We start from the raw sequence: 15413 nt of genomic DNA, 5'->3' as shown, positions 1-15413 counted from the left end.
AAATCACTTATTTTCTAAGGGAGCAACATTTACAGCAGTGGAAGGGGAACAAATTAACACTATTTTCAGTATAGAAAAGGCCCAGGGGTGGAATTAGGAAGTATAGGCACATCGATCCCACCCACCCATCACACCCTTTATTTACAAATCCACTGTTTTACGGAATTGTAGTTGAACAAGGGAAACAAGAAAATAGTATTGCCGCTCTCTTTTATTGGTTTTGTTAAAATAGGATTTTCCATTCTGACTGGCCAATTTGACTGCAGCTGCCTGCTGCTGTTATTATGGATAATGTTTTCTTAATGAAACTTGGATCCGAATGCTATGCTGTCCTGCATTTCAGATGGAAATAGTAACACTCTTCCTGGCCCAGTCAATTACCACCACCCCCACTAGTTTTTATCAGCCAAGAAGGGCAAGAGTCCGAAGCCCAAGTCGTTGCCCTGACTAATACAAACACCTTGTCCACATCCTCAAGCCTTACTATCTGAAAATTATCCAAAACAACAGGACTAGACAGTGCTCTGGACACCCATGAGACTCATCTGCTATAACAGCAGAGTCAAGATCTCAGTGGATGCAAGTGGTTTTATCCTCAAAATGCTTTGCAAACAAGTCACAGTGGTTACACATAGCTACCATTGGTTCCACCACCTCCTTGAGTCGGACTGTCTTTCTTCTTCTTTGGCGATCACTTGTAGCTGAGTAGTACTGCTATCTTCAATACCACTATGTATGCTTAATGATGAGTCCACACTACTGTTCAGTTGTATGCAGCCAGATCTTTCCTCCACTTGCGCGGAGCCATCTTTCAACTTGTTTCCTTTCCCTAAGTTCTGCAGTATACCAAGGAGTCAAGTGGGAAAGGATGCTCAGAAGTGATCATGTCAAAAGCCTGAGCCATTCAGAGGTACTAGATGCTGGCCAGGGCTTTGATAGGAGTGCCAGTCATATCAAACAGAAAAAACCCTCAGCGTTACCTGGAAACCCATTAAATACATCAGCCTCCAGGGGTGGATGATCCTAATAGGTCCCTTGCCTCTAGAAAGGGAAAAAGTGGGTTGAAAGTATAAATCTCAACAGAAAAAATGGAATGGAAATGGAAGCAAATAAGTAAAGAGAAGGGGAGGAGGGGGAGGTAATCTCTGCTACTGTTTCCTAACAAATATTCTCAATTGCTAACAATTGAATTTTTGTTAGCTCCTTTGAGCTTTTCAGAAGGAAAGGAGAGGGAAGGTACAATCAATTTAAATGAACCAATACATAAAGATATGAAAGGAACCCGCTGTTTCTGCATACAATGCTAATGTTACTGTGAAAAAAACTTTTTATTTATGTTTTGTTTATTTGTTTAGAAACATTGTATGAAGCCCTGCAGCATGCAAATGATCTACAGATGGATGCATTGAATGTTTCACATTCCTCTACTTCATCCACGACTAGCGGGCCATTTCCCTTGCCAGTCCCACTTCTCTGTGAAGTTATATCTCTCCATGTGACCGAGATGTGTCCTTCCACATCTGTCGCATGTCCCGCTCTGCTACCTATGGCGTGTGTCTCTTGCAGCTGATGGTGGCTGTCATTTGCTTTCCCATAATAGCAACCCAACGGGGGATGTTGGCCCCCTCAATATTGGGGGGATTGAGCCCCCGTGGCCAGGATTCAACCCAGAGGGGAATGCATTTAATTATCTGTGTTTTCCAATAATTCTTGTAGCTTCCCCACCGCTATCGTCTCCACCAGTTTGCCCCAGATTTGGACGGGGGGGGGGGTAATTTATTATATACATAATTTGCTTTCAGACTGCACTTCAAATGTGCAAAAGCATACACTCTGACAGCACCAGAAAAAAGCAATAAGGTTAACAGTTTTTACCTGATTGCTCACATTGTGTTAAACACAATGAGCTTCACAAAAAACAGAACATGGAATCTAGAAGGATCCTCAGTTATATGCTAGCACTTGATTGTAGTACTCTGACTCATCAAAAGAAATAGAAATCCAACATAGTCATCACAATTAATTTACTAGTCTCTTCAAGACTGTATTTTCTTTCCAGTGTTTTGGTCTCCTGCTATATATGTAGAAATACACTTTGAGCTAAATAATTTACAGAAAGCCAAAGACAAATAAAAATTAGTTATGCTGGGTAAAAATCGGGGGCTTATAAAAAATAAGATTTTCTACATAGCTTCCCCACCGCTATCGTCTTCACCAGTTTGCCCAGATTTGGAGGGGGGGTAGTAACATTCCAATTTCTCCTCCATCTTTCTTCCTCTCCCCCCCCCTTTTGAGAAAAGGTCTGGGTCATCCGAAAAATTTACTTGCAAGACAGAAGTCACTGGCCTGTCCTTTTAGCTTCCGCTGTCCCTTTGTGTTCTGAGGTGTGCATCCTCAGAAAAGGTTGAGTGCTTTAAGTGAGACAAAAGTTCTTTGATGGCAGGATGTGAATTGTGGAGGAGATTATACATTTTAGATAGATATTTTCCTTTAGGCTGGATTAGAGTTCCCTTTAGTTTTGATATTTCTCCAGCAAACCCTATTTTCCTTGTATTTCATTCAGTTGGAAGTATTGGAACCAGCCTGTCAAATATATATGGAAGTCTTTTCCTCTTAATTTATCAATTTCCCCCTCTAATAACATTTTATATGTTGCCCAATTTCCCTTCATGTATTTCTTCTTAATGCCAAAGGCTTCAATGTGTGAAATGCACCAAGCGGTTGTAGGTTCCAGGAGATATTTATATTTCATCCATGGTTTATATAAGACCTGAGTTGTGTGGCTGCGTCTTCTGGTAAGGTGTTGGCAAGGGATTGAATCTGGGTGCAGAAAAGGAGAAGGGACACTTATGTTGCGGGGTTTGGGAATACCTGGCTGCGAATAACACAGGTGCATCCTCCGCAAATTTGGAGTGTGTGCAATAACTGAAAAGTTCATTAAGGGCAGGGTGTGAGCTGTGTGGCTGTACCACCTGATGGTGTGTTTGGAACGGAATCCATTTTGGTGTAGGAAAGGCTGAAGCATACATATTGCTGATGTATGTAAAGAAACTGTGGAGAAACCTGCAATTTTTTATTTGAAAAGGAAAGATAGTACTTGAGCAGCAGCTATGAAGAGGAAAGCAGAAACTGTGGGAAATCCTGTAATTCTATTTACCTAGCATAGAGGAAGGGGGGTGGGATGGTGGGGGGCTGCGGAAACCACCCCTCTGCAAATGGCCACGTGGACCAGCAGGGCAGGGAGGACGGGGTGAATGTGGCCCCATGGCAGCCATAATGAAGTCGAGAACTCCGCCCGCCTTGTTCCAGACCTCCATTAGCAGCAGAAGAAGAAGATGGAGGAGGAGGAAGGGATGGAGCAGCCAGCTCTTTGCTGCTTTCCAAGCAGAGCACCCTTTCTGGCTGTTAGGATCCCCTCCACTTTTTTGTTAATTAATCCCTGAATGCACCTCCCTAATGACTGCGCCAGATGTAGCACTGCATTTCACTTCTCTCCTCTTGCAGAGAGAATGAAAAATCCAGATAAATGTGCTTGGGATTCTTCAAGTCCAGAATCTGGCTCTTGTGGATCACTTGCTGGCTGATTCCAGAGGCTGCAAATGGTTTCTTTTTCTTTTTTTTAATTTTTATTTCAAATCCAAAAAATATTACAAACATCAAATTCAAAATCCATACTCATTTTCTAACACAAGCCTATTACATAGATTACCTAAATTAAAATATATCTAATTGCTCTAGGCTTGCTTTGCTCTATGTATATACAACACAATTAACAAATTATATTATAAATGATATTATAGGTTCCCATATACCCCCCACTTCCCTTCACAAATGTGTGCTCTCAATATTTTACTTCTTCCATCTTGTTGTGTTGTTATAATTTAATAATTATTCAATTGCTTCTATTATTATTTTCTTGCTTACCCTGCACGTTTTAAACATTCTCTATTAATATTTCAATTCCGGAACCATATTTTTTCATGTTTTCCTTCACTCCATCCCACTTACTAATTATTCTCTGATTTGAGTGGCCTCTAATAATTGCTTTCAATTTTGCCATTTCTACAAACTTGCCGAGTTTGTTTTGCCATTCTAATAGTGATGGGATATTCTGGCAGCTGCTGTTGTGTAAAGGAATAGATTTTTCTTGCCTTTGGGGATATCATTAGATATTAGGCCGAAAGCTTTCATGAGGTGATCTACAGCAGGGTTGGGCAGGATAATAGCCCCAAAAAGAAACTGTTCTTTAATCACCAACTGCCTCAGTCCCTCAAATGTATCTACCCCCTCTGCAGACAGCCGAAAGTTGAAATTTTGCGCCACCTTCACAGCTACCAAGGGGAGACTCAGAAGAAGCAGTTTTATCAACCTTCTGGAAAGCGCGGATGTAGATTTCCGCATGCAGTCTATATGTTTGCAAAACAAGGCGTTTATACCGTTCATAGTCTAGCACGTGGGACAAAGGAAGATGGCCCACGAGATCCGCCAACTCCCTACCAATCAACGTCTTCAGAATAGACATATACAGTCTTGAAGGGAGCTCCAGTTCCCGGCAGGTTAGTTCGAATAAAGTCAGATAGCTCAGGACATGCATGGGGGGTTTATACGCAGGGAAAAGACGTAAGTCAAAATCTGGTTCTGGGATGCAGCCCGTACCCCTCCTCTTTCTCGTACCACCGAACCGGCCCGCGGGGTTCCCAAGACCTTTCTGGCGAGTATATCTGGGCTGCGCTAGGTGGTTGATACATCGTTGGTCGGCGACTTTCCTGGGGTGGGCGCTCCGGCTCTCGATAGTCGTCCTCTGCCCGAACCTCCCTTGGTCATCGCGGTGGTCCCTTGTAGTCATACTCCTCCCGTCTAGTTTGCGGGGCTGCAACAATGGAGTGACCCACTCAGGGATACTTTTCCCGACATAGGAATCCTCCCTGGGTACGACCCTGCACCCACTCGATGGCTTGGCCAGGCGAAAGCTCCATTCCCCTCGGCTGGGCCATCGGCTCTGAACTTGACTTGAGGGGTTGAGGTTTGCGCTTCACCCCTGGGTTTAACTTGGGACTTTTGCCAAGTACTAAGCTTTTTTCTTTTAGTACTAAGCTTTTCAATATTTTTTACTAAGCTTTTCAGAGAGGGACAGGCACGAGAAAGGGTTGCGAAACATGAGTCAAACAATAGTATGAATCCCCTCTTCTTTTTTGTTAATTAAGCCCGGAATGAACCTCTCTAATGATTGTGCCTGATGAAGCACTGCATCTTTCTTCTCTACTTTTGCAGACAGAATGAAAATTCAAATAAATGTTTTTCTTTTTCTTGGTTTTTTTGGACGTGAAAAATATCTTTATTTTCAAGTCCCACTGAATGAAGAACTGTCCCAGGAATGGCTTGTCCCGCCCTCTACTGGATGGTCCCTGAGAGGTGGACCAAGGCAATGCAAGCCACCACACTCACAACACTCAACACGGTGAATGAGAGCAGCTGGAAGAAGCTCTTTAAATTCTTTCTTGGTCTTGTTTTTGCAGAGTGCACAAGGTTTTTGTCTTAATTACAAAAAATTCAAATTGCAATATAATGCAGAGACTTTTTACACATAGAATATTAGAATGGTTTCTTACCAGAAGGTAAAGAAAAAATATTCTTTTTTCCTTTATTTATTAATAAACCACTTATTCCTTTTTAAGCTATTGTTATACAAAGTTGCAGGACATGCACAATTTTCCCTCGCTAGGGTTTGCTCTTTCCCCCACCCCCCATTTCTTATCTTTTCTTTTTTTTGCTAAGTGCAAATACTAGATTTCTCTCTCCACCTTTTAAGACAAGTTGGCTGTCATTTGCTTCCCCATAGCAACAACCCAACAATAATTCTTGTAGCTTCCCCACCGCTATCGTCTCCACCAGTTTCCCCCAGATTTGGAGAGGGGAGAGTAATTTATTATATACATACTTTGCTTTCAGACTGCACTTCAAATGTGCAAAAGCATACACTCTGACAGCACCAGAGAAAAACAATAAGGTTAGCAGTTTTTACCTGAATTGTCACATTGTGTTAAACACAATGAGCTTCACAGAAAACAGAACATGGAATCTAGAAGGATCCTTAGTTATATGCTAACACTTGATTGTAGTACTCTGACTCAACAAAAGAAATAGAAATCCAACATAGTCATCACAATTAATTTACTAGTCTCTTCAAGACTGTATTTTCTTTCCAGTGTTTTGGTCTCCTGCTATATATGTAGAAATACACTTTGGGTAATTAAATTTACAGAAAGCCAAAGCTGGGGGAAAATTGGGGGCTTATGAAAAATAAGATTTTCTACATAGCTTCCCCGCCGCTATCGTCTCCACCAGTTTGCCCCAGATTTTTTTTTTTGGGGGGGGGGTAATTAACATTCCAATTTCTCCTCCATCTTTGCCTCGCTGGCCAGTCCCATTTCCTTGGCACTGCGTGGTCAAGTTTCTCAATGTGACCTAGATGTGTTCATCCACATCTGTCGTATGTCCCACTCGGCTGCCTGTGCCCTGAGCCAAATTAATTGTTTGGTCCCATAGGCTGCATTAAGATGTGGTTTAAAAAAACCTGAGAATTTTGCTCTAGTTTGCTCTAGTTAGAGTTGCCAATCATTCTGGTTCCTTCCTGTTGGTTAAAAGTTGTTTATTTGTTTGGAAACCTGTTATGGTGAGAGGAATAAATATAATAAAGGAGGGATAAATCAATCTTGGTGTAGAAAAGCACAAAAAACACTGCAAAACCCTGTAATATGTTCATGTAGATGTGTTCATCTACATCTGTCATATGTCCTATTTGGCTACCTGTACCCTGAGCCAAATTAATTGTTTGGTCCCATAGGCTGGCTTAAGATGTGGTTTAAAAAACCTGAGGATTTTGCTCTAGTTTGAGTTGCCAATCATTCTGGTTCCTTCCTCTTGGTTAAAAGTTATTTATTTGTTTTTAAACCTGTTATGATGAGAGTTGTAGGGCAAGGAGGAGTAAATGGGGAGCATAATGAGCGTGGGAAGACAGACAACCACACACACCTGGCATGTTCCAGCCAAGGTTCTCAGTTGCAAACACCTTTTCTTGTATGTTGTCTTGTCTCTGATCCAAGTGACAGCAGGCGGCTGCATAGGAGCTGCTGCTGGATCACCCTGGGCTGATGGCCTTTCTGGAATTGCACACTTCCCAGAGGTGGCCGTTGTTCCAAAAGTGGGCACTGGCAGTTCAGTGAAATGCTTGAAGTCCACTTCAGAAGTGTCTTGACAGGAGTTCTTTAATTGCAGGGTTTGAGTTGTGTGGCTGTACCACCTGATGGCGTGTTTGTAAGACAATCCTGGCATAGAAAGAGGGAGAAGTGTACCTATAGCTGATGTACGTACAGAAACTGTGGGAAAACCTGCAATTTTATATTTTAAAAAGATCAATAGTACAATTGCAGTACCAAAGATTTTCAGTGACTGTAGCCATTTGCAGCAGTGTCAGACCATTGAACAAGGCACCAACAGAGGTGAACACTCACACTATAAACTTTTTTTAAACTTTTTTCCTTTTTTTGTACCACAATACTTTTATTATTACCACTACCACCATCATTTTGAAGGGAAACCCTTCCAGTCAATTGGTCCTTTAGTCATCTGCAACCCCCCCCCCCCACAGCAGTATCAATTTTGATATTGAAAAGTGCCAAACACAGTGAGAATATGTTAAGTTTGCAAAATCATATAAAAAGCCTGGAATACAGAAAATCCATTCATATGCAGCTTGTACAGCCATACAGCTTCCAATAAGTTTGGCATGCCTACTTTCCATTTGCAGCATTGAACATTCGTTCCATTATCATCTGCTCCAATTTAACTGCATCAGCAGCAAACTTTCTGATTCCATCAGACAACTTCTCCACAGCCATTTGGTCCTCATTATGGAGCCAACGGAATGTCTTCTCATTTGTACTTAGCTTTTCATTTTGTCAGAATGCATCTCTTGGAAATTCAATAATGGAAAGCATTCTGTGGTTACCAATCTTGTCGTACTCCTCTTCCTCCTCCTCTTCATCTCAATAGTGGTTCTTCCTCTTCCCCCCCTTTTGAGAAAAGATCTGGGCCATCCGAAAAATTTAGCTGCAAGACAGAAGTCACTGGCTTCTTGTGCGGCCTGTCCTTTTTGCTTCCTCTGTCCCTATGTGTTCTTTGATGGCAGGGTGTGAATTGTGGAGGAGATTATACATTTTAGATAGATATTTTCCTTTAGGCTGGATGACATTTCCCTTTAGTTTTGATATTTCATATATTACATATTACATAGATTACCTAAATTAAAATATATCTAATTGCGCTAGGCTTCCCTTTGCTCTATGTAAATATAATGCAATTAACAGATTATATTAGAAATGATATTATATGTTCCCATTATATGTTCCCATATACCCCCCACTCCCCTTTACCCATGTGTGATCCCGCGGCTTCCTGCGGCTGCTGGTGACAGTCGTTTGTGGCCCCATAGCAACAGCCCGGCAGTGGGGGATGCCGGGCCCCTCAGTATTGGGGGAACTGAGCACCCTGTCTAGAAATACTGAGGGGGCTAAAGCCCTGGGTGGCCAGGAGGTCTGGTCAGTGTGCCCAGCCTTGTACCTGCAGTCAGTGATTCCCACCAACTGAGGCAACAAGTCCTCAGCAGAGATTTAGCTCTGCTGGGATCAGGAGATTCTACAAATAGCAGGGGCATGTAGAATTGAATGGTTTTGCACCATAGACTGTATTTAGATGTGGTGATTAGTGCTATGGTTTCCTGATTATTCTGTTAGGGGTTCTGCCCCCCCTCAATGTTTCTTTCACACGGCATTACTTGTTGTGCCATGCAACTGTGTTTTTTTCCATCTTTTACAAAGGAAATGGGGCTGTTGCAGTTGGAAAGATGCCTTACTTGGTCATATGGCACAAATGGTTGGAGCCCCATGGTATTAAAGTTCAAGACACGCCTGCAAGGAGCACTCTGAATGTTCTGCCATTTGGGGGTAATCAAGCTGCAGAATGTCTCAGCTTTCTCAGTCTCTATGTGTTCTGAGGTGTGCATCCTCAGAAAAGGTTGAGCGTTTTAAGTGAGACAGAAGTTAATTGATGGCAGGGTGTGAATTGTGGAGGAGATTATACATTTTAGATAGATATTTTCCTTTAGGCTGGATGAGATTTCCCTTTAGTTTTGATATTTCTCCAGCAAACCCAAAACCAGCAGCAGAAGCAGGACGGGACCAAGCAGAGCACCCTTTCTGGCTGTTAGGATCCCTTCCTCTTTTTTGTTGTTTAATCCCTGAATGCACCTCCCTAATGACTGCGCCAGATGTAGCACTGCCTTTCACTTCTCCCCTCTTGCAGAGAGAATGAAAAATCCATTTGTGGGACATCTTTTCAGGCTGGAGCCCTACCATGACCAACATTTTAAATTTGGCTTGGCACCCTGTGATTATACTGGTTTTTGGTATTTTGATGTTGCTTATATTAGTGTGCATTTTATATGTTAAAGTTAAACATTTGTATGGGGAAAAGGTATATTTTTTTTACTCAGAGAGGGAAGGAAAAACAGATTAGCTAAGCATGGAAGAGGTAACTGTGTTAGACCAAGGGGTGGAGTTTATGGGCAATCTATCCGGAAGACATTTGTATTTCGAGGAGTTAGTGGTCTGACATGGTTACCATTCCTGCCTTCTCTTTCTTCTCCCTCTCGATCTCCTGAGCCGTGTATCAGGAGATTTTTAATGCTGGATGTTTTTAGATATGCTGTAAGACCCACAGAGTCCCTTGGGAAAGCCAGCCAAATAGGTGGGGTATAAAGATGATGATGATGATTTATTTATTACATATAGCTGCGTACAGAAACTGTGCAAAAACTTGCAATGTTTATATTTTAGAAAGATGATTACTACAATCACAGTTGCTAACACTTTCTTTTTGCATTTTCTAAACAGCTAATCTTATTGTCCCTTGATAAAATCAGGTTAGCCCATTGTTTCTTTGACCAAAAAAGCAACATTTGTAAGGGCAGTACAGAATTGACCAAGTGTGAAGCCTGGAGCACTTACAAGTGACACACACAAAATGTAAGCCACAAAGAGCAATGTGAAGATGTTTCTAAGCAATGGCTACCTTTGTGCCGCAAGGTATAATGTGCATATTGGTTGGTATTCCAAACCATTCTTCTCCATGGCACGTCAAAGCCTGAGAAAGGCTTGCAGTATCACAAAGATGGCTGGGTTGCCAAGTTAAAAAAGCAACCACCACCAAGCCAGCAGCACCCCCTGTATGGCAATTATGTGTGCCAGCTCTCACGGTCCCATTTCATTAGTTCCTTTAAGTGCATCCACTTCACAGGTGAGGCTCTGAATTTGCTTGCGGTACTCATTGTTCCCGGCTTGCTTTTATCAGCAAGGATGGACAAGGATCAAGAAGACAGGTGGTTGGTTTCACTCGTCCAAGCAGCCTGTCCGCATCCTAAGAGATAACAGATTGGAATTGATCCCATATAACATGACTAGACAGGAATCTAGCACTCTCCCGTCCCGGCCCTGCTCCCACGGTGGAGTCTACCTCCTTCCAAATCGGAGACCCATGTTCTGCAATTTATCTGGAAGAGAATGGTGGAGTCCTCTCCATTACTAGATGCACGGGGTTAAAACATCTGATCCTTTCCCCTGTTCAGGTCTTTATTCTCTCTCTCTTCTATCTCCTGTCTCACTGGAGAGAACCAAGTGCCAGGATCCCACACTTGCAGTCTGTTTTAAGAGGTTAGTGGCAGAGATTCCTCTCCTCTTTTGAGCAAAGTTCGGATGCCCGCTCTGCAGCTTTTAAAGAGAGTAAGGAAGTCTCGGCTAAGGGCAGATCTTGCCCCTTCTTCGCCTGTTCCTCTAGCACGATCTGCAGGTCAAAGATATAGTTGATTACATGCTGCATGATTTCCACTTGGCTGACTTTGGTGCCTTGCGGGATCCTCGGCACCGGCTCGCGCAGCTTGGAGTAGCAGTCATTCATGTCGTAAAGGAGGTTCTTGGGCTCCTCCTGAGCCGGGCTCTGGTTTTTTTGTTTTTTGTTTTGGCAAGACTTGTCGCATTTTATTGAAGGCCTGTGCAGCAGGAGTCACTGGCCGAGGGGCTTTGTTCTGTTGCTCGTTCCCTGGGTGATGGTGAAGCTCTGATCATAGAGACAGCACACAGCTTGCTTCCTAGCAGCTCCTGACTGATCTGATGGGGCTGATTCCTTTCATGGCCATGAAGGAGGAGAAACCAGCAGGGATTTGCAGAAGGGCAAGATTTCCTTCCTTAAGGCGGGAGAAGCAAGCAAGCAACCTCGAGAGAGAGAGATCGATACTGCCCCTTGCTTGCCAGCCTGGTTGATTCTCTATTGTGTGCACGCAGAAAATGCTTCTCTTTGCAAAAAAGCCCCATGTATATATTTTAAAAACAGAAATGCTACCTTTGCAGTAGCAAGTATTTTGACTGATCATAAAGTTGAGCGGTAGTTTTCCTCCTCTTCCTCTTCCTCTTTAAATTTTTTAAATTGGGTTTTACAGTTATACAATGTTAAAATCAGCATAACCATCTTAAACATAAGAAGAGAAAAGGATGAACTAAAATCCAGTTCTCCCCCACCCAAAGACTCCCCTCAACTTCCCCTTCTGGTTCTTTAAGTATTTACTAATTCTGCTTACATTATTTTACCTCAATTTCAAAGTCTTCTAACTAAATGCTCTTATATTATCCTTTTTATACAATATTATTCAATTTCCATTGTACACCTGGTTGTTTTCCCCTCTTCCTCTTCTTTTTTAAAAGGATTTTTTATTTTTTATTTTTCAAAGAACAAACTCTTCCATAGCTGCAGTTTAGGATTCAAAATTATATCAACCATCCTGCTCTGACACTCTCCCCAGCTTGCCGCCTTTACCAGACTGCAACTTCTTCCCCCTAGGTCACCCATTGTAAAGACTCTCCTTTCAAACTCTGCTTTGTTTTCTGAACTAACTCAGAACTGCAGGAAGGGCCCCACACAACAGCTATCTGGTCCAGAAACCCATTCTCCTTGATTTTTCTTAATGGCTCATTCCTTCCTTCTTTTCTTCCTTCCATCACGTAGTTCTTTTATTATTAACATTTTAAAGTTTTTCAGTTGCACAAAATAAAGTTATACAAAATAATGGTGTGGGAGCCATGGCTTGTCTCCCAGGCACTTTCCCGACATGGGGAAGCTGGCCTGGCTTGTATTTAAATGCTTGCTAAACTTACTGTCTGGCATCCAGTTCTAACACACCACACACAGATTAAATTCTAACATTTACTGGATCCAGAAATTTAGGATCTCTGCAACCTCAAACTCATAACACTGCAGAGAAAATGCTAGGCTGCCACCTCCTCTCAATCTGGGGTGGGGGTGCAAGAGCTGGGAGCGGTGAGGATCATCCTCAGGAATCAACACTTCAGACCAACTCCCCACCAAGCATGGGAAAAGGGCTGAACCTTCTCCCCAGAAAATGAGGCTTGTTGGAAATTGAAGATCAAACCCTTAGTGTGGGCATCATAGAATTCCACACGACCCTCATCATAGTCTAGGGACACCCGGATCTTCCTGGGCTCATAAGTCAAGCTCAAAGGGGTCCGCTCAGGGTGGGTTGAAGCCCAGAAGGGATCAGATGAGGCTGACTCATCCTTGGCCTTCCCAACGGCCCAGATCCCCTCCGAAGGAAGCATGCTGACAAAGCCTTTGCGCCTGACAGACTCTTTTGCAACCCCTACGGCCCAGGTGGCCCATTCCCTTTCCTCTTTCTCCTCTTCCATCACCACCTCCCACCAATATCTTCCTGAGGTGAATTTTGCATGGCCCAGCACGTACAGCATGCTGTCGAATCTCCCAGGGTTGTCCAGCGTGTCCTGCCTTTCTTCTTCTTCTTCTCAAACTCTTCATGTTATAACAAGAAAAGGGTGTTTTGTTCCTGGCTCTAGAGTGACACTCACTGTGTTCAGTGCCTGAATCGGTAGCCCATTGCATTTCTCCATGGTATCCTTCTGAAATGAATTTTTCTGAGTGTAAATTATGAGTCTCTCTTCCATGCCTGGAGAGATGCCCAGCAGTGTCCGCCTTCTTTTCAACTCCTGAAACCTGGTCACCGTAGTCCCGATGCCCTTCAGGAACTCAATAGCGGCCAGTTGGCAATTCTTCTCCATTTCTGTGCGTCTCACACTGAGACTGGCGATATCCTCTGAAAGCTTGACGACATTAATTTCCTTTTTCTTCTTCATCTCCTTCTCCAGATCCTCCAGTTCAGTCAGCCAAAAGTGCTGCAGCTCCTCCAGGAAGTTGCACATCTGCTCAAAAGCGCCCATGATCTTGTTCTTCTCCTCCTCTAGCTCCTCCAGATATGCCTGGCTCTTTCTTCAGTTTCAATTCCATAATCACTCGTCTCTCTTGCACTAGAAACTGGACTTTTTGCTTCAACCACTGTGAAGCCAGTTCCAGATTAATCAGTTCATGTTCGCTGTGCTCTTTCGACCTCTTGCAGACAATGCAGATGGGGGCCGCGCAAGCCCTGCAGAAAAGGTGCAAAGGTTCCCCATGTCCCTCACAACCGGCTCTCCCCACCTGATGGGTTAACTTCTTCTTTTCCTCCAATTTTTTAAAATTAATTTTCAACATTTATCACAAACATAACATATAACACACAAACACAAAATATACATTACAATACTAAAGAAAAAAACACCACAAAAATAATAGACTTATTACTTCTAAAACCCAATTTTAAATACAACACAATTAACAGATTATATTAGAAATAATATTATAGGTTCCCATATACCCCCCCACTTCACCCCCCAAAAATGTTGTTAAAAAACTATAATCCAAAATATACATACAAGCTGCATATAGACAAAGTTGGGTTTTTTTGTTGCCCTTTTTTCTGAGCAAGCGACAGATACGTCCACATTTGTCACAAGCATTTGCAATATTGAAAGTGTGTGATTTCAGTAAGAAATCTCCTGACCAGTTAACTAGCATGAAGAATCTGAGTGTTCAGAGCTTTAATAATAATAATCATCATAATAACCCACCCAGTCTCACACACAAACCCCACAAAATTTCTTCTTGCGCAAAGTTTCTTCTTGTTTCATACAGCAATACGATAGTTATTAAAAAGTGGGCTTGCTTTCACCGCCCCCCCCCCGGCCTGCAAATTTTGTTTTCATGCCGTTGGAAGAGAATAACAGATTGAGGGCAGAAAGTTGTTTCTGGACGACCAGTCAAGGCATCTGAAACTGCCTGGCCAGACCCATGTTCTACAGTTTATCTGGAAGAGAATGGTGGAGGTCTCTTCATTACTGGATGCACAGAGTTAATACATCTGATCGTTTCCCCAGTCAAGGACTTTCCTCTCTCTCTCCTTCTATCTTCTGTACAACTGGAGAGGACCTATGGAATCTATGACGCCTTGCAAGATTTCCATGGCTGACTTTGGTGCCGTGTGTTAAGACCCCCAAGACCTCCCCAAATAATGACACAACTGATGCAAAATTTAGTTTAAGATTATTGGCATAATTTTGGCCAGAATGGAAAATGAAGATAAATGTGCTTGGGATTCTTCAAGTCCAGAATCTGGCTCTTGTGGATCACTTGCTGACTGATTCCAGTGGCTGCAAATGGTTTCTTTTTCTCTTTTTTCTTTCAAAACCAATTTTTTTTACGAAGATCAAATTCAAAATCCATATTCATTTTCTAACACAAGCCTATTACATAGATTACCTAAATTAAAATATATCTAAATACTCTAGGCTTCCATTTGTTGAATGTAAATACAACACAATTAACAAATTACCGTATTTTTCGCTTTATAACACGCACCCGACCATAACACGCACGTAGTTTTTAGAGGAGGAAAATCCGTAGGCATGCCACCCGTAGGCATTTCCTCCATAACACGCACAGACATTTCCCCTTACTTTCTAGGTGGAAAAAAGTGAGTGTTATGGTGCAAAAAATACAGTATATTATAAATGATATTATAGGTTCCCATATACCCCCACTCCCCTTCACCCATGTGTGATCTCAATATTTTACTTCCATCTTTTTGTGTTGTTATAATTTAATAATTATTCAGTTGATTCTATTATTTTCTTGCTTACGCCTGCATGTTTTACACATTCTCTATTAATATTTCAATTCCGGAACCATATTTTTTCATGTTTTCCTTCACTCCATACGACTCTCTAACTATTCTCTGATTTGAGTGGCCTCTAATTATTGCCGTCAATTTTGCCGTTTCTGCAAACTCGCCAAGTTTGTTTTGCCATTCTGATAGTGATGGGTTTTCTCCCCCTTCCAGTTTTTTTGCAATCAATATTCTGGCAGCTGTTGTTGTGTAAAGGAGTAGATTTTTCTTGTCTTTG

At 42.3% G+C, this 15413-nt stretch overlaps 1 protein-coding gene and 1 pseudogene across 3 annotated transcripts in view; one reads left to right on the top strand and one right to left on the bottom strand.

Annotated features, from left to right (window-relative positions):
• LOC128406444 (probable G-protein coupled receptor 34) overlaps positions 1-15413 on the top strand; it is a 228847-nt gene that overhangs the window by 54708 nt on the left and 158726 nt on the right. The gene's annotated exons all lie outside the window — the stretch shown is intronic.
• Positions 12384-13769, bottom strand: LOC128406441 (zinc finger protein RFP-like; annotated as a pseudogene).

The sequence above is a fragment of the Podarcis raffonei genome, chromosome Z (genome assembly GCF_027172205.1).
Source record: "Podarcis raffonei isolate rPodRaf1 chromosome Z, rPodRaf1.pri, whole genome shotgun sequence".
NCBI lineage: Eukaryota > Metazoa > Chordata > Lepidosauria > Squamata > Lacertidae > Podarcis > Podarcis raffonei.
This window is presented reverse-complemented; position numbering and strand designations above follow the sequence as displayed.